The sequence below is a fragment of the Podarcis erhardii genome (genome assembly GCF_964252035.2).
Source record: "Podarcis erhardii genome assembly, chromosome: 3".
Classification (NCBI taxonomy): domain Eukaryota; kingdom Metazoa; phylum Chordata; class Lepidosauria; order Squamata; family Lacertidae; genus Podarcis; species Podarcis erhardii.
The window spans coordinates 13,649,897-13,674,943 of NC_138507.1; the positions used below are offsets into that span (position 1 = coordinate 13,649,897).

Below are 25,047 nucleotides of genomic sequence, written 5' to 3' on the forward strand. Positions count from 1 at the left end.
CAGCAGTTAGGTGCCAAGGCAGCCCCTGTTTTCAGTTTGCTACAATAATCCAGCCATCATTTAGCATAACAATCAAGCCAACTATGAAAAGGGATGGCCACTTCATCTACATGTTTAATTATACATCTAAAATGTAGCATGCTTGCAAACATGGGTCACAGAGGCACATTCTACAGAGATAGTGGAACATAGGAACATAGCAACATGGACAGAGAGAGTGGGACATAGGGACATACCAGGAGATCACTCCATTTGGCCAGTGCTGTCTACACCAGGAATGGGGAGTCCGTGATGTTGTTGGACAATAACTCCCATCAGTCACAGCCAGCATAGTAAAAAGTCAGGGATTATGGGAGTTGAAGTCTAGGTAAAAGAAAGGTAAAGGGCCCCTGGATGGTTCAGTCAAGTCAAAGGCAACTATGTCGCTCATTTCAATTTCAGGCCGGGGTAGCTGGCATTTGTGCATAGACATCTTACCGGGTTATGTGGTCAGCATGACTAAACCACATCTGGTGCAATGGAACATTGTGACAGAAACCAGAGTGCATGGAAATGCCATTTACCTTCCCGCTAGAGCGGTACCTATTTATCTACTTGCACTGGTGTACTTTTGAACTGCTAGGTTGGCAGAAGCTAGGACAGAGCAACGGGAGCTCACTCCGTCACAGGGATTTGAACCACTGAACGGCAAGCCCAAGAGGCTCAGTGCTTTAGACCACAGTGTTCCCTGCATCCCCCAGTTGTAATCTGACATCATCTGAAGGGCCACAGGTTCTTCACCCTGGTCTACTCTTGATTAGCCCTGGTTCTCCCTGGTCTCAGATAGAGGATCTTCCCATCACATGTGAGCCTATTAACGGAAGATGCCAGAGATTGCGGCTTTAGGAACTTAGGGTTGAAAAGCTTATGCTCTACCAGTGAGCTACAGTTCTTCTCCTAGCATAGACTCCACAGGAAGCTGCATCTTAATTGGAAAATCCAAGGGTGTACCCCGAGTTACCTAGGATTTGAACTACCATTGCAGGATTATCTTATTTGTGAGTGAAACCACTGACTGAGATATTAGAATTGTTTGTGTAGAATGGAGAGATCACTTGATAAGTTCTAATCTTATGAGTCCCATTTTGGGCATTCTTCCTCCCATAGCATGCTGAGGAGTAATCCTCCACGCTGGAGCCTTCACACAAAAGACACAACAGCCTTTGACTGAGCCCTTGTCTATGCATCTGTAGGCATGCAGGCTTCCCCGTGACACAGAATCCTGATTAAACTGGGTTTGAGGTCACACATGCAGGCATATCTGTGGAGGCTCTGACACACTGACGCTCATACGACAGATAGTGGGCAGGTCTGCTTGACCTCACAGCTGTCCATGGAGGCGCAGGTCAATTCTGTGTCCAGGGCAGATGTCTACCAGCTCCATCTGGTACACAGGCTGAGGCCCTACCTGCTCGCAGACTGTCTCACCAGAGTGGTGCATGCTCTAGTTATCTCCTGCTTGGACTACTGCAACGCGCTCTACATGGGGCTACCTTTGAAGGGAATCCGGATACTACAGCTAATTCACAATGCAGTGGCCCTGTTTAGGAAAGCTTTTAATGGTTGATGTTTTATCGTGTTTTTAATATACTGTTGGGAACCACCCAGAGTGGCTGGGCAAGCCCAGCAAGATGGGTGGGAAATAAATAAATAAACAAACAAACAAATAAATAAATAAATAATCCCCCCTCCTGTGACACCTCCCAACTTCTTCTGTGATGACCAACCTGGCAGTAAGAATGCCTGAATTAGGGCTACAGACAGGGGAGAAATCAGCATGCAAGGATATGGATGGAACCCCTTCAAACCCATAATCTTCAAATACCTTTCGCTACAGCAAGCCCAACCCCTGGCAATGAGCTGGCAGCCCCAGGAGAGCTTTGAAAGTTTGCAGTAGAGGACGTGTGCTCCTCTGTAAAGGATGGGGAGACAGGGTGAATAATATGTGCTTGTGTGCTCTGGGCAAGTATTCCATTGCTCACCCCCTTTCACCTCCCTGTGCTACCAGGGCCCTGAGCACAATGCATGTTTTCGTCTTTCCGCCACGAGATGAGCTAATAAGAGCTGGTACTTTAGCTTCTGGGGAAAAGGCTTGTTTCAAACTTGCCCTTGTTGAACTGGGACATGGGAAATTCACCAGCGTGGAAAATGTTGTGCACTCTGACTTAGAGCTGTCACACAGATCGGGAGGTGGAGGTGAAGCATTTTGTTTTGGAAACTCGGTTTTGCACTGTGGGTAGCCTGGGTAGGGCTCACTCCATTCAGGGGAGGGAAATCTCTTCCAGTAAACTGTTTAGTTTGGGGCTTGTGGAAACAATGAACTAGAAGCACAGAGCAATGAATCTTACCATGTATCTTTGTTCTGACAGTAGCCTGAAACTGTAAGAGTGACCACATAAGCCCCAGCCTTGCAAATAATTGTGTTTCCTCATGTAATCCTGCCTGAAATGAAAGCTTTTTGTCTTCTTCGATGCTGTGTGTGCAAAAAGCTGTTGGAACAAGGATTTTACACAGGGGCTGGGGGATGGAGGCATTCTGAGCCAGGAGAGGGGGGAAGAAGTAACTAGAAGGGCATTACCAGTGCTTTTTTCTGGGGGTATGCAGGGGTATGCATACCCCTAAATATTTTGTGAATCTTTGTACTTTTGTCCATTTACTGTATTTTCCCCGATTTGAACTATAAAATGGTAATTTTCTTGAGTTAAAATGAGAGTACCCCTAATCATTTTTTTAGAAAAAAAAGCACTGGGTATTACTATTAATTATTGAATTTGTTAGTCACTTTATCTCTTGTCTAGGGCAACGCAAAGTGACTTACAGTCATACTTCATGTTACGTTTGCTTCATGTTACAGTGGTACCTCGGGTAAAGTACTTACCGTATTTTTTGCCCTATAGGACGCACTTTTTTCCCTCCAAAAATGTAGGGGAAATGTATGTGCGTCCTATGGGGTGAATGCAGGCTTTCGCTGAAGCCTGGAGAGCGAGAGGCGTCCGTGCGCACTGACCCCTCTCACTCTCCAGGCTTCCAGAAGCTATCCGCAAGCCTCGCGTGCCCAGCGGGAGGTAGCACGCCCCGTGGTTCGGACAGATGTCCACAAGCCTCGCGCGCCCGGCGGGAGCAACCGCCGGGTGCACGAGGCTTGGGGTGGCAGCCTGCAGCCCGAAGCAGGGGGCCAGCTGCGGAGCCCGCCCCCTGCTTCAGCCATATGTCCCGCCAGGCGCGCAAGGCTTGGGGCGGCAGCCTGTTCTGGGGACTGGGGTCGGGGGAAGCTCAGGCTCCCCCCGTGCCAGCCCCCGTGCCTGGGGGGGGGGGGAATATATATTTTTTCCTTTATTTCCCCCCCCCCAAAAAAAACTAGATGCGTCCTATGGGGCGGTGCGTCCTGTGGGGCGAAAAATACGGTAATTCGTTCCGGAGGTCCATTCTTAACCTGAAACTGTTCTTAACCTGAAGCACCACTTTAGCTAATGGGGCCTCCCGCTGCCACCGTGTCGCTGCTGCACGATTTCTGTTCTCATCCTGAAGCAAAGTTCTTAACCCGAGGTACTATTTCTGGGTTAGTGGAGTCTGTAACCTGAAGCGTATGTAACCTGAAGCATATGTAACCTGAGGTACCACTGTACTTTCTTTCAGGTTGCATCCTGCTGTGACCCGGAAGTACTGGAAAGGGTTACTTCCGGGTTTCGCCACTCGTGCATGCACAGAGGCACTAAATCATGCTTCACACATGTGCACAAGCACAAAATCACACTATGCAGATACGGCACTTCAGGTTGCGGGCTTTTCATGTTGTGAACGGGCCTCCGGAATGGATCCTGTTCGCAATCAGAGGTACTACTGTACAACCAAACAAGCAGACATCAAACCCCACATAAATGCATTAAGGCCTGGATGAAGAACCTCTACTCTTCCAACTGTTGTTGGACTCCCAGCTCCTATCAACCCCAGCCAGGATAGCCAATGGTCCAAAATGTCTCCAGACACATCTGGAAAGCCACAGAGGCTCCATCTCTGCTCTAAGAAACCTGTGATACTAGTTCACCCTCTGCCTGCTAGTTCAAATCTTATTTCCACTGCCCTTGCCCCATGGGCAAAATAGGAATAACTTTACAGGCATGTTAAGGATTGCTCCAATTAAAGTCTAACTTTAATATAATGCAACTCCTTGAAAGAGTCCATCAATGGTGTCTCCGGAAAATTTTACACATCGCTTCGGAAGACAGGCGAACTAATGCCAGTGTACTGGAAGAAGCAAAGATCACCAATGTTGAAGCAATGATTCTTCAACATCAACTTTGTTGGATATGTTGTTCGGATGCCTGATTATCATCTTCCAAAGCAACTACTCTATTCCAAACTTAAAAATGGAAAGTGTAATGCTGGTGGTCAACAAAAGAGGTTTAAAGATTCTCTCAAGGCAAATCTTTAAAAATGTAGCATAAACACCGACAACTGGGAAATGCTGGCCTGAGAGTGCTCCAATTGGAGAACAGCCTTTACCAAAGGTGTCCTGAAGACACAAACTCAGGACAATAGGGAGAAATGTACTAAGAGGAAGGCACACTTGGCAAACCCTCACCATGATCAACTCCCACCGAGAAACCTATGTCCCCATTGTGGAAGGATATGTGGATCCAGAATTTGCCTCCATAGCTACTTACGGACTCACTGTTAAAACCATGTTTATGGAAGACAATCTTACTCGGCTACGAGTGATGGCTAAAGAAGAAGAATATAGTGCAATGTATATGAAATTGCTTTGAGTTTAAGCCACCAAAAAGAGCCTTAAAATGTAAAGTAAGGTAAAGGTAAAGGGACCCCTTGACCATTAGGTCGTGACCGACTCTGGGGTTGCGGCGCTCATCTCGCTTTATTGGCCGAGGGAGCCGGTGTACAGCTTCCGGGTCATGTGGCCAGCATGACTAAGCCGCTTCTGGCGAACCAGAGCAGCACACGGAAACGCTGTTTACCTTCCCGCCGGAGCGGTACCTATTTATCTACTTGCACTGGCGTGCTTTCGAACTGCTAGGTGGGCAGGAGCAGGGACCGAGCAACGGGAGCTCACCCCGTCGCAGGGATTCGAATCGCCGAGCTTCTGATCGGCAAGTCCTAGGCTCTGTGGTTTAACCCACAGCGCCACCCGCGTCCATGTTAATAAAAGATATTGGGGATGAAGGTTGCTTTAGTTCATAAGAAAATTGTTTTATATACATAACTCGTATGTATTGCACCATACCAAAGTGAACACAACCCATAGCCAAGTATGGTTGCTGCCAGGTGCTCAGTAATCTTCTCATTTTTTAAGTCCCAGGCCCACAATAAGATCATAAGAAGAGCTGTTTGATCAGGATAATGGCCCATCTAGTTCAGGGTATGGAGGGTATGATGTTATCTGACCCCCAAGGCAGCCCTTGTAGGGAAGTTTTTTTAAAAAAAATGTTTGATGCTTTATTGCGTTTTTATAGATGTTGGAAACCGTACAGAGTGGCTGGGGCAACCCAGTCAGATGGGTGGGGTACCAACAACAACAATTGAATAGAACATCCCTATTTTCATTGGAGAACTGATGGAGGGTATAAGTGTCATTGGATGTCCACAATGTTTTGAAGTGTAGGTGCCAAAATCGCAAGGGAGCAGTAAAGACTATTTATGTATGTGACCACGGCTGCACGGATGTTATTGGCCCAGAGATGGAAAGAAGATAAAGTCCCGACCAGAGAAGAATAGCAAATCAAATTGATGGATTATGCCAAAATGGCTAAAATGATTGGAAGAATCAGAAATAAGGAAGACCAAATTTTAATAAGGAATGGGGAAAATTTATAACTTATCTTAAAGACCATTGTAAACAGTTAAAATCTTTAGTCGGATTGGAGTATCACTTGTAGTTTAATGCTGAATTTTGGATACAATGGAGAGATAAAAGATTTGGATTATTATAAAAGATGCAGGAGGAAATTATGAACAATAGGACCCACAAAGGGGAGGGTGCAAGTCCAAGAGATTCCTTGGAATCTTGTTTTTATGTTGTATGTTTCACATATGACTATAAAATTGTAATCTGAAAAACCAAATAAATAAATTTATTTTTTTAAAAAAAAAAAAATGTATTGAAGAGAGAAAAGCTATTCTTTTCGCACTTTCTCCATGCTACGCATAACTTTATAAACTTCTGTCATGACATGTCCCCTTTCAGTTGTCCTTTTCTCAATTTTTCCCAACTCCGCAATATTATTTTAGTGAGACCCTACTGAGCCACCAGGCATATCTGGGGAGCCGTGTTCCATGTGGTCACAAGTTATGCAGGCCTGATAACAGTATTGTGTTGCTTTCCATTAGTCCCAGCCATTGGCATCCTGCTATTTCAGCCGGGCTTCAGCATTCATCCAGTAACGCTCTTTCTAGAGAAGTGGTGTAGCAGATAAGAGCAGGAACTTGCAAACACATTGTGGGAGAGAGAAAGGAGAAGCCAGAAGGGAAAGGACAATTGGAGGGCAAGAAGTTAACTTGACTGTGAGCCACTGCATATGGAAGCCAGCCAACTCAAAGGCAGAGCGATAAGAGGAGTGGATATCTCCAGGAGACACAGAACAGACCCCTTAAAAAGATGGCAAACCTTCCAATACTTAACAGTAAAAGATAGGTGGACTTGTTTTGCTTTAGAGGTCCCAAGCTTGTCATGAGCTAGACAAACCATCTAAATACCTCTTCTCCAGTTACTCATGTCTCTACAGTCAACATTTGTTCATTATCACAATTATCACAGGACTTAGAGCAAAAGAAATTTGAAATCCACATGCTTACTCTAGTCAGATGTCAACATCAGACTCCAAATCAATACAAAGTGGAGGTCTTCAAGCCTAAGGAGAAGTGGAGCATTTGCAGAGATCTTGCCCAAAATTTAGGACAACCAGAAAAACAAGGTAGAAAAAAGTCAGCTGCAAAGGTTTCCAGAAGGCAACCATGTTATAAAAAATGAGCTTAGCAATTCAGAAGATATGAATAGTTGTCTACTTTGTTTATGCAGCTGCTATTTTTAAACAGGTTCTAACACTCTGAGTGCCTCCATACTGTCACTATTTCATGGAAAGGACTCAACCACATGCTGGAAGTCTAGCTTTGCACAATTGTTTTTATCTATTTCATTTGTGCACTTATTTTTATTTAGTTTAATTTAACAATATCTATGAACTATTTGATTGGAAATGGAATCTCCAAGTGGTTTACAAAAAATAAAATAAAACAAGCCTTAAAATAATCAGTAAAACGCAAGTTGAAAACAGGGATATTTTGGAATTTAAAAATGATTAAACTTTATTATTCAGCATGAAACAAATCTGTATAAATACCAAGGCAAGTTGTTTGTTTTATACAATATATTGTTGGAACAGTGGTTTTCTCAAATGCACCTAATATCATCTGAAAAATAACAAATAATTAAAATCAAAATAATTAAAATCAGCAGTGCTCTGTCCTCCCAGCACAACAAAACCATTTTTAAAGGACCTTTTGCAGTTAGGAAACTAGTGTGGAAAGCCACTGAAAAATGTGGGTTGAATGAATAATGGGAAGGCATATCAACCTGCCACAAGCAAACCAGGAGGAATGTTCCCTGATGCATAGCTGCTCCTCAAACAAATCAGAATGCATGTTCCACAAAGGCTGTGCAGAGCCTAACCTCCAAGTAAACTTGGTGCGAACATAACAGGATGCATGTTCTATTGTCATGGACTGGCTGGATATAGAGGAGTGGTGGGAGGCACTAGCTAGGGAACCATCAAGGGAAGAAGGCTCAGAGGCAGTGGGTTGGTGGTGGCACAATGATAATTGGTCAGTGGGAGCAGACTGGGAGGAGCAGGTGCCGGAAGTTGAAGAGGTAACAAGGTTTAGTGAGCGGGAAGAGTCGGTGGCAGAGAGCAGTGCAGAGGCAGTGGCAGAAGCAGAGGCTGGAGAGGACAAGGGCCAAGAGGCACAGATGAGGCAGGCTGCTGAAGAAACAACCAGAAGGTATGCCCCTCCTGCTGTGACTAGCTCCCCTGTCCCCCTGGCCTCCCAGAACTTACAGAAGAGGGTGGAGAAGAGACACACAAGGTGTCAGAGTCTCAGGCTGCTTGGGAAGGAATAGAGTCAGGAAGCTGCCTCACAACTGCCTCATAGGAGCAAGATCTGCTGTGAAGAGTTCCTGTGCTCACTAGGCCTGAGCTGTTTTGCTTCCTTGAATAAAGAGCTTACTTCACAACCACCTTGTGAGTCATCCCAGACCTGCTCCAGACACAAACCTTGACATCTATACAACAGGTTTCCTAGAGGAGACTTTTTAACAGTTAGGTGCATCCAAATTTTGTAAGTGCAAGTGGGACCTGCAACAAAATCTTGCAGTGTAGAGTGCTCCTGATCAGAGTTCCAACCAGCCATGCCCTTTTTCAGGATATTCCATTTCACACACACACACACCAGTTTTTTATTTCTCCCTCACCAGTCATTGTGTGACCACCATTTAAAGTCAGGCCCTCGTTGGGCTGTTGGTGTTTAGGGATTCTTGTTCTCCCGCCCAGATATATTTGGTACTTCTCCAGGCCCACTGATATTTTCCTCTAGTGTGTGGAATAATAATAAGAAGAATAATAAGAATTATTATTATTATTATTATTTATTCATATCCTGCCCATCTGGCTGGGTTTCCCCAGCCACTCTGGGCAGCTCCCAACAAAATGGATGGTGCTGCTTTCTCTAGACAAGAATTTACAATCTGAAAACAAGTTCACCATAACCGTATACAGTGGTACCTCGGGTTAAGTCCTTAATTCATTCCGGAGGTCCGTACTTAACCTGAAACTGTTCTTAACCTGAAGCACCACTTTAACTAATGGGGCCTCCTGCTGCTGCCGTGCCACCAGAGCACAATTTCTCTTCTCATCCTGAAGCAAAGTTCTTAACCTGAAGCACTTTTTCTGGGTTAGCGGAGTATGTAACCTGAAACATATGTAACCCGAGGTACCACTGTATTGGACAGGTGCTGTTGAATCAATAAAGTGTATGTATAACTAACCATAGGATTGTAATTGTAATTCATGAGAGCTCACTGCAGTTCTAAATATGCAACATACAGGACATAGCCGATGGCAGAGACAATGAGAGACATCGCCATGCTGTGTGACATGTTTGGGTGAGGCTTTAACTCACTTGTCAGAGCTGCACAGACTTGGTGCAGCGCTTAAATGAAAATGCACAAACCACGGGATTGGCTACGTGTTGAAGGCAGAAGGCAAAAGGTTACCCCCAAGAACTAAGAATTGCCAGTTCATGGAAGTAGCCACGTGTGAATCCCAAATACACCCAGCTGAAGCAAACTTGCAGAATCCCAATGTGAATGAAGGACACCGCATGCTGACAAGGAAGGTATAAACTGGCTTCCAGCCCAAAGCCAAAGGCAAGCAATGCCTGATAAAGGGCTCTGAAGGGGGGAGGAAGAAACCCCAAGGCAAGGGTAGGGGAATTTTCTCCCCTCGGGTTGATGTTGAACAGCAAATCCCACCATCTCTGACCATGGGCTGAGATGGCTGGGGCTGAATCCAATGGCATATGAAGGGGAGCAAGCTCCCCATTGCTGCCCTAAGCGGTGGTTTAATGGGAAAGCATGCTAGCAAAAAGAAAAAGGTAAAGGACCCCTGGACAGTTAAGTCCAGTCAAAGGTGACTATGGGGTTGCAGCGCTCATATCGTTTTCAGGCCGAGGGAGCCGGCGTTTGTCCACACATCTTTCTGGGTCATGTGGCCAGCAAGACTAAACTGCTTCTGGCACAACGGGACACCATGATGGAAACCAGAGTGCATGGAAACACTGTTTACCTGTCAGGAGCATGTCCTACACTCAAGTAGGACCCTAGTAGAGACACATGCCTGACTGGCGTGTTCTCTCCCTCCTGGTCATTCGTTCAAGAGCTTCAAAGGCTTTCTTTAGCCCATCAAAACATACACCGTCATGTGATAGACAAAAATCCCATGACTGCAATCATGGACACCATGATGGAAACCAGAGTGCATGAAAACACTGTTTACCTTCCTGCCGCAGCAGTACCTATTTAGCTACTTGCACTGGTGTGCTTTTGAACTGCTAGGTTGGCAGGAGCTGGGACAGAGCAACAGGAGCTCACCCCGTTGTGGGGATTCAAATCGCAGACCTTCTGATTGGCAAGCCCAAGAGGCTCAGTGGTTTAGACCACTGCGCCACCTGCATCCTGGAAAGCATGCTATACATTCCATCACCACCAGGTGCTAGACAGAGCACCAAGTTTAAGAGGTCCTAGATCACAACTTTTAAAAGGAGTGATACTTCCCCCCCCCCCAAAGCGTATCAATGTCTCTAATACACCCAAAGCCCAATCACAAACCCTCCAAGTGTCTCTATTTTCCAGGGACAGTCGCAGATTTACAGAAGCCATCCTGGGTTCTGATTTGGTCCTGGAATGTCCCACTTTCCCATAGGACATCCCTATTTCCATCGGAGAAATGTTGGAGGGTATGCAGTTATGTGACCCCCCGAGCCAAGGAGATGAGTAACTATGCAACCTTTAGGAGACATCTGAAGGCAGGCAGCCCTGAATTGGGAAGTTTTTCAATGTTTCATGTTTTATTGTGTTATGTTATATATGTTATAAGCTACCCAGAGTGGTTGGGGCAGCGCAGTGAGATGGGAGGAGTATAAATAATAAAATTGTTGTTGCTGCTGTTAAGGAACAGTGCTGGAAACTGAGATATGAAAGCTAGGAGCTAAATGGTACCTTAAACCTAGGTTATGGGTGCAACAACAGAATGTCTAGGCATGCTTTTTTATAACACGAATACAGTGGTACCTCGGGTTACATACGCTTCAGGTTACAGACTCCGCTTACCCAGAAATAGTACATCGGGTTAAGAACTTTGCTTCAGGATGAGAACAAAAATTGTGTGGTGCGGCGTGGCAGCAGTGGGAAGCCCCATTAGCTAAGGTGGTGCTTCAGGTTAAGAACAGTTTCAGGTTAAGAACGGACCTCCGGAACGAATTAAGTACTTAACCTGAGGTACCACTGGGAGCCAGTGTGGTGTAGTGGTTAAGAGCGGTAGTCTCCTAATCTGGGGAACCGGGTTTGCGTCTCCGCTCCTCCACATGCAGCTGCTGGGTGACCTTGGGCCAGTCACACTTCTGTGAAGTCTCTCAGCCCCACTCACCTCACAGAGTGTTTGTTGTGGGGGAGGAAGGGAAAGGAGAATGTTAGCCGCTTTGAGACTCCTTAAAGGGAGTGAAAGGCGGGATATCAAATCCAAACTCTTCTTCTTCTTCTTCTTCTTCTTCTACCACTGTATATGGTTATGGTGAACTTGTTTTCAGATTGTAAATTCTTGTCTAGAGAAAGCAGCACCATCCATTTTGTTGGGAGCTGCCCAGTGTGGCTGGGTCGTGTCCGACTCTGGGGTTGTGCGCCCATCTCGCTTAAGAGGCCGGGGCCAGCACTGTCCGAAGACGCTTCCGGGTCACATGGCCAGCGTGACAAGCTGCATCTGGCGAGCCAGCGCAGCACACGGAAACGCCGTTTACCTTCCCGCTAGTAAGCGGTCCCTATTTATCTACTTGCACCCGGGGGTGCTTTCAAACGGCTAGCTTGGCAGGCGCTGGGACCGAGCAACGGGAGCACACCCTGCCGCGGGGATTCAAACCGCCGACCTGACGATCAGCAAGTCCTAGGAGCTGAGGTTTTACCCACAGTGCCACCCGCGTCCCACTGTACACTGAGGTACCACTGTACAAAGCCAAAAATGAATGAACTGCAGCTAAAATATTATGTTCATTTTTCCCATGGTCTAGTACTTCCCCTGCCTGCCCCCCTAATATTCTTAAGAAGGTCTCTTCTCCAGTCATCAAAGAGTAGCTGGAAGTGGGGAGGCAGAAAAAGGTCCTCCTTTCCTCCCAATCTGCAGTTTTAATCTGAAATCTTAGTCACCCAGAGCTCAGAAACTGTTTGTGCTAATGAAATTCCCTGTCGCAAAATGTGCCTAGAACAATGGGAGTTTTGAACACTGTTAAGGAATACGATGTCCCTGTTTTCAATGGAGTAATGTTGGGGGGTATGTGATCACTCAAGCCTCTTGCAGACCTTAGAACTCCTGTGAAGCTTCGAAAACTTTTCTTGCCTGTTGAAAACTGGCAATGAAACTTCCCCAGCAACCAGTGATTGGCGATACTTCTTCCCTTCACCCATTTAAAGAGAGGGGAAAACATAGGCCTCTGTGAACGCCAGCATCTATAGCAATGATATCAGCTTTCATGATTTCAAAGGGCTGAGCTTTTCCTGGTCTCACCATAAGCATAGAGAAGACTTTGACAACATCATGACAGAAAGTCTCCTGAATGCAAAAGAGAAATAAGGAAATCCCTGCATTAATATTTTTGAGCCCATAAGATCCTAAATAATTGCATTTTTAACATATGACACGGACATCTACACTGGGGTGGGCAATGATGACCTAATTTTCAGTGAGGTTGCAAACTTGTGACTTGACTGTAGCACTTGACTGCAAATGGGTGTTCTTGTGATTTGAATACTCACACATGGAGCATATAGAAACCTAAAATCTCAGTGCTGTGCTTTATTTATTCATTATTATTATTATTATTATTATTATTATTATTATTATTATCATTACTACAGTGGTACCTCTGGATGTGAACGGGATCCGTTGTAGAGCCCCGTTCGCATCCTGAAGTGAACGCAACCCGCGTTTGTGCATCTGTGCGTGCGCGGGTCACGATTCACCACTTCTGCACATGCATGTGCCATCATTTTGAGCGTCTGTGCATGCGTGAGCGGCAAAACCCGGAAGTAAAGCATTCCGTTACTTCCAGGTTGCCATGGAGCATAACCTGAAAACGCTCAACCTGAAGTGACTTCAACCCGAGGTATGACTGTACTTTTCAAGTTTATACATTTCACTAATTTTACACTCATTTTGACATTTCAAAACTTGACTTCCTTCCCCCTCTTTCTGGGGTTCCTTAAATATATTTTTAATATCTTCTGCATATCCAAATTAACTTAGTTTACTCATTTATTCATCTTCTTTAAATATATACTCTTATAAAACTGCAGGTTATTACAAGAATCCTGCCAATGTTTTTATCTTTTTAAAATTTACCTGTAAATATTCAATAAACCATTTCCATTCTTTTGTAAAAAATATATATTATTATCTCGATTTCTCATTCTTTCGGTAAGTTTCACCATTTCTGCATATTCCACAAGTTTTTGTATCCATTCTTCCTTTGCTGGGACTTCTGCTTCTTTCCATTTTGGGGCGAGTAACATTCTTGCCACTGTAGTCACATATATGTATAGGGTTCTATACATTTTAGGCAGTTCTGTCTCTATAATTCCCCAAAGAAAAGCTTCTAATAACAAAGGTTATTTTAAACATCCTTTTCATTTCATTATATATCATTTCCCAGTAAGCTTTAACCTTACTACAAGACCACCACATATGATAAGAAAACTAAAATTTCAGGAAGAGGCGTAGGTTAAAAATCTGTTTCCTGTCATCAAACACTCTATATTCCTAGAACTGCTGGATTCTATGTTCTAGAAAACATGGAACTGACCATTGTCTGTTTCTTTATCCAAACAAACTAGAGTGTAACCTTAAACCTGTATACTACCTAAGATAAATTAATCTGCACTCCATTTTAAGACTGAGACTAATACTTTTGCTTGTCCACATGTCTGAGAGGTTTTACGCTTATCCCAGGCTGCTTTCTAGGCATTGAGTTTTCCATTTATCCTGTGCTTTCCCTGGGGAAACCCACTCTTTACTGCCAAATTGAAGGAAACATCAATTTGCTGAAAACCTGCTCGACATTTGCTCTAATTCAGTGGTCAAGAGAGGGCTTCCCCAGGAGCAGGTAGTGGGGCAAACTGGGAAAAGCGTGGAGAAGCACTAATGCAAACTTTTTATGGCAGAGGTATAAAAGATGTGGCCCTCCAGTCGTTGAATTCCGATTCCCATCAACCTCAGTATGGGCAATGCATATGGACGGTGGGAGATAGAGTTCAACAACATGTGTTGAAAACTATATGTAAATGTTGTGCCGGTGGTATTTGACTCCTAGTAAACCTAGACAGCATCTTAAAAAGCAGAGACATCACCTTGCCGACAAAGGTTAAAGCTATGGTTTTCCCAGTAGTGATGTATGAAAGTGAGAGCTGGACCATAAAGGCGGCTGATCGCCGAAGAATTGATACTTTTCAATTATGGTGCTGGAGGAGACTTGAGAGTCCCATGGACTGCAAGAAGATCAAACCTATCCATTCTTAAGGAAATCAGCCCTGAGTGCTCACTGGAAGGACAGATCGTGAAGCTGAGGCTCCAAAACTTTGGCTACCTCATGAGAAAAGAAGACTCCTTGAAAAAGACCCTGATGTTGGGAAAGATGGAGGGCACAAGGAGAAAGGGACAACACAGGACAAGATGGTTGCACAGTGTTCTCGAAGCTACCAGCATGAGTTTGACCAAACTGCAGGAGGCAGCAGAAGACAGGAGTGCCTGGCGTGCTCTGGTCCAGGGGGTCACGAAGAGTCGGACACGACTATACAACTAAACAACAACAAAACTAGCAAAAATGTATAACAGGTACAAATATCTGCTGGAAATGTAAAGAAAAAGAAGGCGCTTTTTATCATATGTGGTGGTCCTGTAACATAACAACGATATGTTATGGGAAATGATATATAATGAGTTGAAAAAAATGTTTAAATTAACTTTTATTTAAAATTTTATTTATTTAAAAGGCTTTTCTATTAGAAATTTTAGGTGCTGACATTCCAAAGGAGTAGAAAAGACTTTTTATGTACACGACAGCAGCCACACGGATGCTACTAGCCCAGAGATGGAAAGAAGGTAAAGTCCCTACCAGAGAAGAATGGCAAATTAAACTGTTGGACTATGATGAGATGACAAAACTAACCAGAAAGCTCAGGAACCAAGAAGACCCAAACTTTAATAAAGAATGGGGGGGGGGGAGAGAGAGATAATTTATCTTGGAGAACACTGTAAGCAGATGAAAACATTAGCAGGATTTCAATAACACTTGTAATGTAGCAAGTACTATGCAGATAGTGTAGTGATATAAAATATGGAGTACTGAATAATATGTAGTTGAAAAGGTTGACAATAGGACCCATGGAAGCCAGAGATTCAGAGGAATCTTTAAATATGGATGCGTATGGTGGTATTGTTATTATTTTATACTTGTAAAATCAAGTAAAAATTATTTCATAAAAAAGAGTTCAACAACATGTGGAGGACCACAGGTTCCCACCTTCTGTTTGGGGGCTTTAAAGCAAAATTGGCTTCTTCCCCAAATGTTATGTGGCATTGGAATTGGCCTAATAAAGGTATTGCCCTACTATGCATTTTGGAATTATCACAATGAGAGATCACCATGACATTCCTTTGCCAACACTAATTTCCTTTTGTCATTCCACTGTCTTGCTGTCTACAGCCTTGTATCTTTCTAAAACAAGGTCAGTTGCGATACAGTTGTGGTTTTCTCCCAACCCTACCTCAGGGATAAATTATTCAGAAGTAACTTAGACTTTAAAAAAAGAGAAAAGGATACTGTTCTAAAACCCAAACCATCACATCCAGTGATAATTAGGTATCACATGAAGAGTGAGATAAAAGAAGCAGCAAATATCAAAAACAGCTTTTACACTTCACATAAAACAATGGCAGACCCAAGAAGCTTGGAAGTGCATTAAAAAAAAAAAAGTCAGCATAATCATAGACTTGGTGTGATCGTCTATTGATTTCATTGGCAAGGCTCCAAGACACCCTGCCCAGTGCACACATTGTGGCTCATGCTCTCTCAATGAGCTATTCTTAGACTAAACTCCTGTGCAATATTTGTCTCCTAAAGAAAAGTTGATTCTTAAGCTTGAAAGAGTGGCTGGGGAGGCCCAGCCAGATGGGCGGGGTATAAATAAATAATAAATTATTATGAAACAAAACTTGCTCCCAATGTTCTCTTTTAATCCATCATCGATGTAGTATTATATAAAAATAACTACAAAAGTGAATCTATCTGTTTGCTGTGTTTTTTAAGCATTTGATGAAGGGTGTGAGCCTATGCACATTTACCTCAGAGTAAGCCTCATTGAACACACTGAGAATTACTTTTGAGTAAACCTGTACAGGAGAGTAAAATAATACGTGTTCTACTTAGTGAGAGATTATCTTGTCTTGCTGTTATGCAAAGTTCTCTAAAATAGGCACAAGAATCCTATTACCTTTCTTGAAATCACTCAGCTGTCCAAACAATATTTCCAATATTTATCTGACTTGGACATTTACATTTTTATCTCACCTTGTTTTATGAACAAGGGGATGCATACATTAAATAAAACACATTTTTTAAAAAAAATGCCAGCGATGTATCATCATTCTAAAATAAGCAAGAGTATCAAAAGAACTAGCAGCTTGCAGTTGAGAAGTACTCTTCATCAGATTCTTAAAAGAGGGCATTGTTTCACTAGGTTTGGGAAGGTGGCGGGTTTTTTTTCCCTGTGTTTCCTACCTCCTCAACATCTAAAATGACAAGGTCACAGCAGGGCTTACTGCACAACACACACATGGAGAATATTAAATTTCTCCAGTTTCGAACGGCGCCTTTAATCTGCAAGACCAGAGAATCGCCACGCTCTCCATGCAAGCAGTCACAGCAGTTCCTTAAATCTCCCCCTCCCCTCCCCGCCCAGCATACCCACACCCAAAAACATGCTCGCTGGGGTGTGTGTGCATGCGCGCACACATGTATGCATGCTGCATGTGGCCAACTCTGTGGACAATCCTACCGAAACATGCAGATTTCTGCAAACAGATAATGTCCGATCCCTGAGACATCATGTGCACAACAGCCCTACCCAAAAACGCATGGGCTGGTATTTTTTATTTTTTATTATTTTTTGCAGGGGTGAGGGGGTGCTTCTTTGGCAGCTCAGACCATGCTGGAAATGAGAGAGCTGGGATAGCCTCTAATCTACACACTCCAGTCTTCCACACCCACAGATGCCTCGCATCCTTCCAAGAGCGCATCTTCCCTCTAGAAAAAGGGAGCCAGCGCTGCCTTCGGGAGAGCGAGGCTCTTCCGTCCCCCGAGGAAGCTGACAAAGGCAGTGGCAACCAGGGTACCCTCTCTCCTCCATCCTCCCATCCCACATCCTCTCCAGCTAGAGGCTACTGATGCTGCCCGCTGGCCCTCGGGATGCTGCGGCTGAGAATGGTCCTCGCGCTGGAACCAGCCTTTCTCCCCATTCCCGCGGAAGCCTGTCGCGCTTACCTAAAGGCTGCCGGCTGGTTGTCAAGCGAGCTCCGGCCGCCCCGGCGCCTCCGTTACATCGCTCCGAGCGCCATGTTCGTGCTCGCCGAGGCTTGTCACTAGCAAGGAGGCAAGGCAGCACCACAGCTCGGCGGCTCCGGCTCTGATGTTGCTGTTGCTGCTGCTGCTGCTGTTACATCCGGGCTGCCGCCGGCCAAAAAGCTCCAGCTCGCCTCGTAGCGGCGATCCGAGGAGATGCTGCGGCTAGGCGAGGCGCGCAAGAAACGCGCCCTGCGCACTGGGGGGAGCGCGGTGCGCGCGCCAGGCGGGTATGTGTGCCATCCGCCCCGCCCCACCGCCTCTTCTTCAAGCCGCAATGAGAGAGACAGAGATCATTAGGAGCCCAAATGATACCTAAAGAGGAGGGTTGCTTTGGGTTTTCGCTGTTCTGAATTACAGTTTATTTCTCCCTTGTTATATTTTTTTTCCCATAGTGTTTTCTTTTTTATATATAAATTTGTTTGGTTTTTCAGATTAAAATTTTACAGTATATATAAAAAATTATTTATTTGGTTTTTCAGATTTAAAATTTTACAGCCACGTATTGAACATACAACATAAAAACAAGATTCCAAGGAATCTCCTGGACTTCCCTCCTCCCCTTTGTGGGTCCTATTGTTAATCATTTCCTCCTGCATCTTTTATACTAATCCAATTCTTTTATCTCTCCATTGTATCCAGAATTCACCATTAAACTACAAGTGATATTCCAATCCGACTAACGATTTTAACTGTTTTCAGTGGTATATAAGATAAGTTATAAATTTCCCCCATTCCTTATTAAAAATTTGATCTTCCTGATTTCTGACTCTTCTGGTAATTTTAGCCATTTCGGCATAATCCATCAATTTGATCTGCTGTTCTTCTCTGGTAAGGAGTTTATCTTCTTTCCATCTTCCTTTGTTATTATTAACGTACCCTCCAACATTTCTCCAATGAAAATAGGGATGACCCATTCCTCCTCCATCAGCAATCATCAACACCCCGCCTGTCTGACTAGGTCGCTCCAGCCACTCTGGGCGGCTTCCAACACAATAAAATATTAAACATAAAAACACCTTCCCAATACAGGGCTCGGGGGTCAGATAACTCCATACCCTCCAACATTTCTCTGGTGGAAAAAGGGATGGGAAAGTGGGACATTCCGGGATCAGATCAGAAACCGGGATGGCTTCTGTAAATCCCAGATTGTCCCTGGTAAATAGGGACACTTGGAGGGTCTGCATTAAAGGCTGGAGAGAAGATTTGCCTAGCAAGAGAAGGCAAACCACAAGCAGCAGCTAGGGAGTGAGTCCCTGTGTGGTGCAAGTCAATGAGCTGTTGGTTCCACCAGGTTGGCAGGACTATTAACATCATTACCAATCATTTGTGATATGAAACTGCTCATTTGTGATATGAGGACTTCTCCTTCAGCCCAGGCTAGGCTTCATTGGAAAAAGGGAGTTAATGTTGTAAGGAAGTGATTGGGGGCACACATGTCGGGAAGATATCTTCTCAGGCCCTACTTCACATCTGCCAAGTATTTTTCTCTGGCTGGAACTCTGATACTGGTTCTGAATTGCAGGGATGCGGCATAGCAAGGCTGGCAGCTGCCCCAGGCAGCAGATGCTGAGGTAGCAAGAGTGTCCAGGGGTAGGAGTACAATGTGATGGTTAAGTCCAGTCAAAGGTGACTATGGGGTTGAGGCGCTCATCTCTCTTTCAGGCCTAGGGAGCCAATGTTTGTCCACAGACAGCTTTTTGGGTCATGTGGCCAGCAGGACTAAACTGCTTCTGGTGCAAAGGAGCACCATGACAGAAACCAGAGAGCATGGAAACACCATTTACTTTCCCGCCACAGCGGTACCTATTTATCAGCTTGCACTGGCATGCTTTCAAATTGCTAGATGGCAGGAGCTGGGACAGAGCAAAGGGAGTTCACCCCATTGAGGGGATTCGAACCACCAACCTTCTGATCAGCAAGCCCAAGAGGCTCAGTGGTTTAGACCACAGCGCCACCTGAGTCCCTAACCCTTAGACAAACCTACTGCCCTCAAGTACAGTGGGAGACACTGTCCCTTCCTCAGTGACATTTCTCTGAACAGACCTTGGATGGGGATGTGTGTTTCTCAGTGCTTCAGCCACAAAATCCATTGTACCACCACTTGTGTAGCTAGGGTTGCCATATTTCAAAAAGTGAAGATCTGGACAGAAAAGTTGTTGAAATTGCAAAGAAATTGGACATTTTGGAGCAAATTGGCAAAGGCAACACTGCCTTCATGGGCTGCTATACATCTGGAGTTTCCCAGACTTTTCGCCAATTTCTGCCTAGATGCACTGCATGCAGCTGCAGTATACTGGATATGTCCGGAAAATTCTGGACGTATGGCAATCCTAGGAGTTGCAAATTGAATTATATCCTAGGCTACCACCTGCAGCCAATGTTGCTGCCTTGATTACCTTACGGAATGTTTGCCTTGCCATATTTTGAGCTTGCTGTGGTTTGTTTGTTTTTTAATCAGTTCTTGCAGGCAGTTAATGAATGCTCTTATGGAATTTGAGGCATGCCATTCAAATTTAGGGGTTTCTCTTTTTTTCATCCAGAACACACTGGAACTCAGTTCCAGCACCTCTCAGGTGGGCACCGTTGCCATTATAAGAGAGCAAGGGAGGCCTTCGTGGTGAGATGATACCTTTAGTGATCTGGAGTCAGTGCAGGAAAACAAATCAGGTAATGGGCATGGTCTGTACGACAATGTGAGAATTCAACTTGAAACTCAGTAGGTGGGAGGGAAGGAGGGAGGACCTCTTGACATTACAAGCCACTCATGTCCCTTTTGACTGCACAGGGAGTGTGACATATTCCAAATATGCAGAACCATTGTTGGTTTCCTGTGGTGATGGCCCAAACCCAGCAGGATCCAGCCAGCAGATTTATGCCTGGTGCCATCTAACAGCTGGAACCTTCAGATGGAGAATGAATGACACCCTATTTAGAAATGAGGCAATTTATAAAAAGGCCCAAAAGACACTGAAAGACTACTTCGAGATAAACCTAAGAACAGATGTGGAAAGAAGAATAATATGGGATGCAAGCAAGGCCGTGATGCGTGGTTTTCTAATCCAGCAGAATTCTATAAAGAGGAAACAACAGAATGAGAAGAAGGAAAAAATTTGGAAACAAATGAAAGAAGGAGAGAAGAAACTGAGATCAAAACCTAAATCTCAGGAGATTTTAAGAGAAATAAAGTATTACCAGACCCAATATATGGAACTGATGAACCAAGAAATAGAATGGAAAATAAAACAAATGAGGCAAAATACTTTTGAATCAGCAGATAAATGTGGGAAACTGCTGTCATGGCAATTGAAAAAGAGACAAAAGTTGAATACTGTGACATCTCTCGAGGTAGATGGAAAATCTATCAATAAACCAAATGAAATTAGTAATTGCTTTCAAAGTTTTTTCAAGAAACTGTATGCACAAGGGCCAAAAAATGAACAAGAGATAGAAGAATTTATTAAAAAATATGGACTGTCAAAGATTTCGGAAAAAAACAAAAGGATTTTAAATGAGAAAATCACGAACCAGGAAATAGAGGGTGCCATCCAGGATATGCAATTGGGAAAATCACCAGGACCAGACGGGCTGACTGCGAGATACTATAAAGCAATGAAGGAATGGCTAATACAACCATTGAAAGAAGTTTGTAACCAAATCTTGGAGGGGAAAAAGGCTCCCGAATCGTGGAAAGAAGCATTCATCTCACTTATACCGAAGACAGAAACTGAGAAACATCAAGTTAAGAACTACCGCCCTATATCACTCTTAAATGTGGATTATAAAATTTTTGCAGACATTTTAGCAAAAAGATTTAAAAAAGTGTTGCTAGAGGAGATTCATAAGGACCAAACAGGCTTTCTACCAGGGAGACATATGTCAGACAATGTGAGGAACATTATAGACATTTTGGAACTATTGGAGACTGACATAAATAGAAAAGCAGTTTTGATTTTTGTGGATGCGGAGAAAGCCTTTGACAATATTTCTTGGAGCTTTATGAAGAGGAATCTCCAAGGGATGGGGGTAGGCCAAAACTTTGAAAACGATATAGGTGCAATATACTCTGAGCAAAATTAATCGTGAATGGTGTAGTTATGGATGAGATCCCAATAGAAAAAGGGACACGACAGGGATGCCCATTATCCCCTCTGTTGTTTATATCGGTCCTGGAGGTGTTATTGAATATGATTAGAAGGGACCAGCTGGTTGAAGGAATACAGCTCGGAGCTAAACATTATAAGTTAAGAGCATTTGCAGATGACCTAGTTTTGACTCTGCAAAGGCCAGAAGCCAGTACAAAAAGAGTTTTAGAAATAATTGAAATATTTGGTCAAGTGGCAGGTTTTAAATTAAATAAACAGAAGACAAAGGTGCTGGAAAAAAACTTAACGACGGGGGAAAAAGATAGTTTCCAAAGGGAAACTGGTTTGGAAATAACAAAAAAAGTGAAATATCTGGGGGTGAACTTAACATCTAAGAATGTGAATTTATTTAAAGATAATTATGAGAAATGTTGGTCGGAAGTTAAGAAAGATCTTGACATATGGTCTAGGTTGAGACTCTCCTTGTTAGGCCGAATTGCTGTTATCAAGATGAATGTATTGCCGAGATTGTTGTTTTTATTTCAGACATTACAAATTCTGGATAGGATGGACTGTTTCAAGAAGTGGCAGAAAGATATATCCAAATTTGTCTGGCAGGGCAAAAAGCCCAGAATAAAATTTAAGATTTTGACTGATGCAAAAGATAGGGGGGGGTTTGCTCTGCTGGACTTAAGACTTTACTATGAAGCAGCAGCTTTCTGCTGGTTGAAGCAATGGCTACTTCTTGAGGATACAGACATTTTAGACCTGGAAGGGTATGATAATAATTTTGGCTGGCATGCATATTTATGGTATGACAAGGCAAAGGTTTATAAAGGCTTTAAAAATCATATTGTCAGGAAAGCTTTGTATAATGTTTGGAATCGATATAAGGATTTGTTGGAAAGTAAAACACCCAGATGGTTGTCACCAATGGAAGCTAGAGCGGTGAAAAAACTTAACATGGACTCTAATTGGCCAAAGTATTGTGAAATTATAGAATATGATGGTGAAAAGGTTAAATTACAGAGCTTTGAGAAACTAAAATCCAAGGTTCGAGACTGGTTACATTATTATCAGATAAATGAGACTTTTAAGCAGGACAGGAAACTAGGATTTCAGAAGGAGAGGTCAAAATTGGAAACAGAATTGTTAGAGACCAATACTAAGAATCTGTCTAAAATGTATAACTTGTTGCTGAAATGGAATACACAGGATGAAACGGTTAAATCAGCTATGATCAAATGGGCACAAGACTTAGGTCATGATATTATGTTTGCTGACTGGGAACAGTTATGGACCACAGGCCTTAAATTTACGGCATGTAGTGCCTTGAAAGAAAACATAATGAAAATGATCTATAGGTGGTACATGACCCCAGTCAAGCTTGCAAAGATATACCATTTGCCCAATAATAAATGCTGGAAATGTAACGAATGTGAAGGAACTTTCTACCACCTTTGGTGGACCTGCCCAAAGATTAAGGCCTACTGGGAAATGATCTATAATGAAATTAAGAAAATCCTTAAGTGGACATTTGCAAAGAAACCGGAGGCTTTTCTCTTGGGCATGGTCGGCCAATTGGTACCAAAGAAAGATAGGACATTTTTTATGTATGCAACTACAGCAGCAAGAATCCTTTTGGCAAAGTATTGGAAGATGCAAGAATTACCTACTCTGGAAGAAGGGCAGACGAAGGTGACTGAATTTATGGGACTGGCAGAGATGACCGGCAGAATCCGTGATCAGAGGAGAGAGACAGTGGAAGAGGACTGGGAAAAATTCAAAATATATCTTAAGAACTGCTGTAAAATTTCAGACTGATAAAATGTCAAGGGGTAAGAAACAGAGAATTACAGCTGTAAATGTTTAAGTTAAGAAAACCTGAGGGAAGTTAAATATAAAAATGGAATGAAGGATTGCTAAAAAATTGGAAACAAGGGTGCAGTGAAGGGGAGGTATGGGGAAGTCATGTGTTGTTTGTGTATGTTTTTTTGTGTTTTTGTTTATGAAAATTAATAAAAATTATTAAAAAAAAAAGAATTTCAAAAAAAAAAAAGAGAGAGAGAGCAAGGGAGGCCTTCGTGGTGAGTTGCAGACGATACCTTTAGTGATCTGGAGTCAGTGCAGGAAAACAAATCAGGTAATGGGCATGGTCTGTACGACAATGTGAGAATTCAACTTGAAACTCAGTAGGTGGGAGGGAAGGAGGGAGGACCTCTTGACATTACAAGCCACTAATGTCCCTTTTGACTGCACAGGGAGTGTGACATATTCCAAATATGCAGAACCATTGTTGGTTTCCTGTGGTGATGGCCCAAACCCAGCAGGATCCAGCCAGCAGATTTATGCCTGGTGCCATCTAACACTGGTGTATCACCTGGTAGACTCTGTAAAATGCAGCAACATCTAAGCGTGCCTTCTATTTAGTCAGCAGAACTGAGGGACTGAGGCCAGAACTGGACAGATCTCCAGGTCCTGCAGAGGTAAACCTTCCGATTACTACATGACACAAATATCATCTCCGCAAACACAGAAACTTTTTCTCTCTCTGCAAACTGCATCCTGCAAGTTACTTCTTTTCTCGGCAGCGCTTCTATGAAATCTTTGGTATCATGGGGCAAATCTATACTGGCAAGGCATCTGCCTGATCAGAAGCAGCATGCTCTGCTGCCTTGAAGCAATGGGATTTGTGAAGTGCAAGTAACTAACACTGTGCAAGCTATTCACTGCAGAAAATGACTATACCTTCACTCTACAAACCTAGCAATTTTATTTGCAAGGCAGCTTTCTAGAATCTGAAGTATTCCCTATTGTGAGTTCACCTCATGCTTGGTTTCCTTTTGTTGAAAGCTATTCTTTCTGAAACTTAATTGGCATTGTGAAGCTTTCTCCTTTTGTACCCGTCGAGCTCTCCACCGCTCAGCTGTTGAGATGTTGGGGAAACTTTGCCAGTCAGAGAGGACCACTTAGCACATGCCATTTTTCTACATGGAGGTAACTCCATAGAAGTATATTGCTTATTTATTACATTTTATCCCATCATTTTCCCTCCAAAGTGCTCATGGACATTGCTCTCCCCTTCCCCATTTTATCATCACAATGCCCCTATGATGTTAGTTAGCCCGAGAGGTTGTGACACAACCAAGGTAACACTGCATATTATCTACAAAGATACAAAAATACCTTTGTGGACCCATTCACACTGCCCTGCACCCCAGAGGGAGAGTCCAAGATGAGGATAGGTGTAAACAAACTGGACAAGACAACGTTCTAGGATTTAAAATTGGCCACAACTTTCATTGATTACTGATGCAGCTAGGCTTTGACTCAGGCATTGGTTCTTTATATCCATTCTCAGCCTCCAGTTGGAGGACTGATGCTTAAGCAGCGTTATCCCTGGGATTTTGACACTTCCTCGAGATACGGGTCCACCAAGGTGGCCCTCTATGGTCCATCTGTCCCCCACTTGGCTTCT

At 43.6% G+C, this 25,047-nt stretch overlaps 1 protein-coding gene across 4 annotated transcripts in view; it reads right to left on the reverse strand.

Moving 5' to 3' along the window:
- Window positions 1-17,637, reverse strand: part of PAK5 (p21 (RAC1) activated kinase 5) — a 120,714-nt gene extending 103,077 nt beyond the window's left edge. For all 4 annotated transcript variants that reach the window (XM_081857029.1, XM_081857027.1, XM_081857028.1 and 1 more), the window contains exon 1: window positions 17,407-17,637. The gene's annotated coding sequence lies outside the window, so the exon portion shown is untranslated. The remainder of the gene's footprint in view (window positions 1-17,406) is intronic.
- Window positions 17,638-25,047: the final 7,410 nt, after the last annotated feature.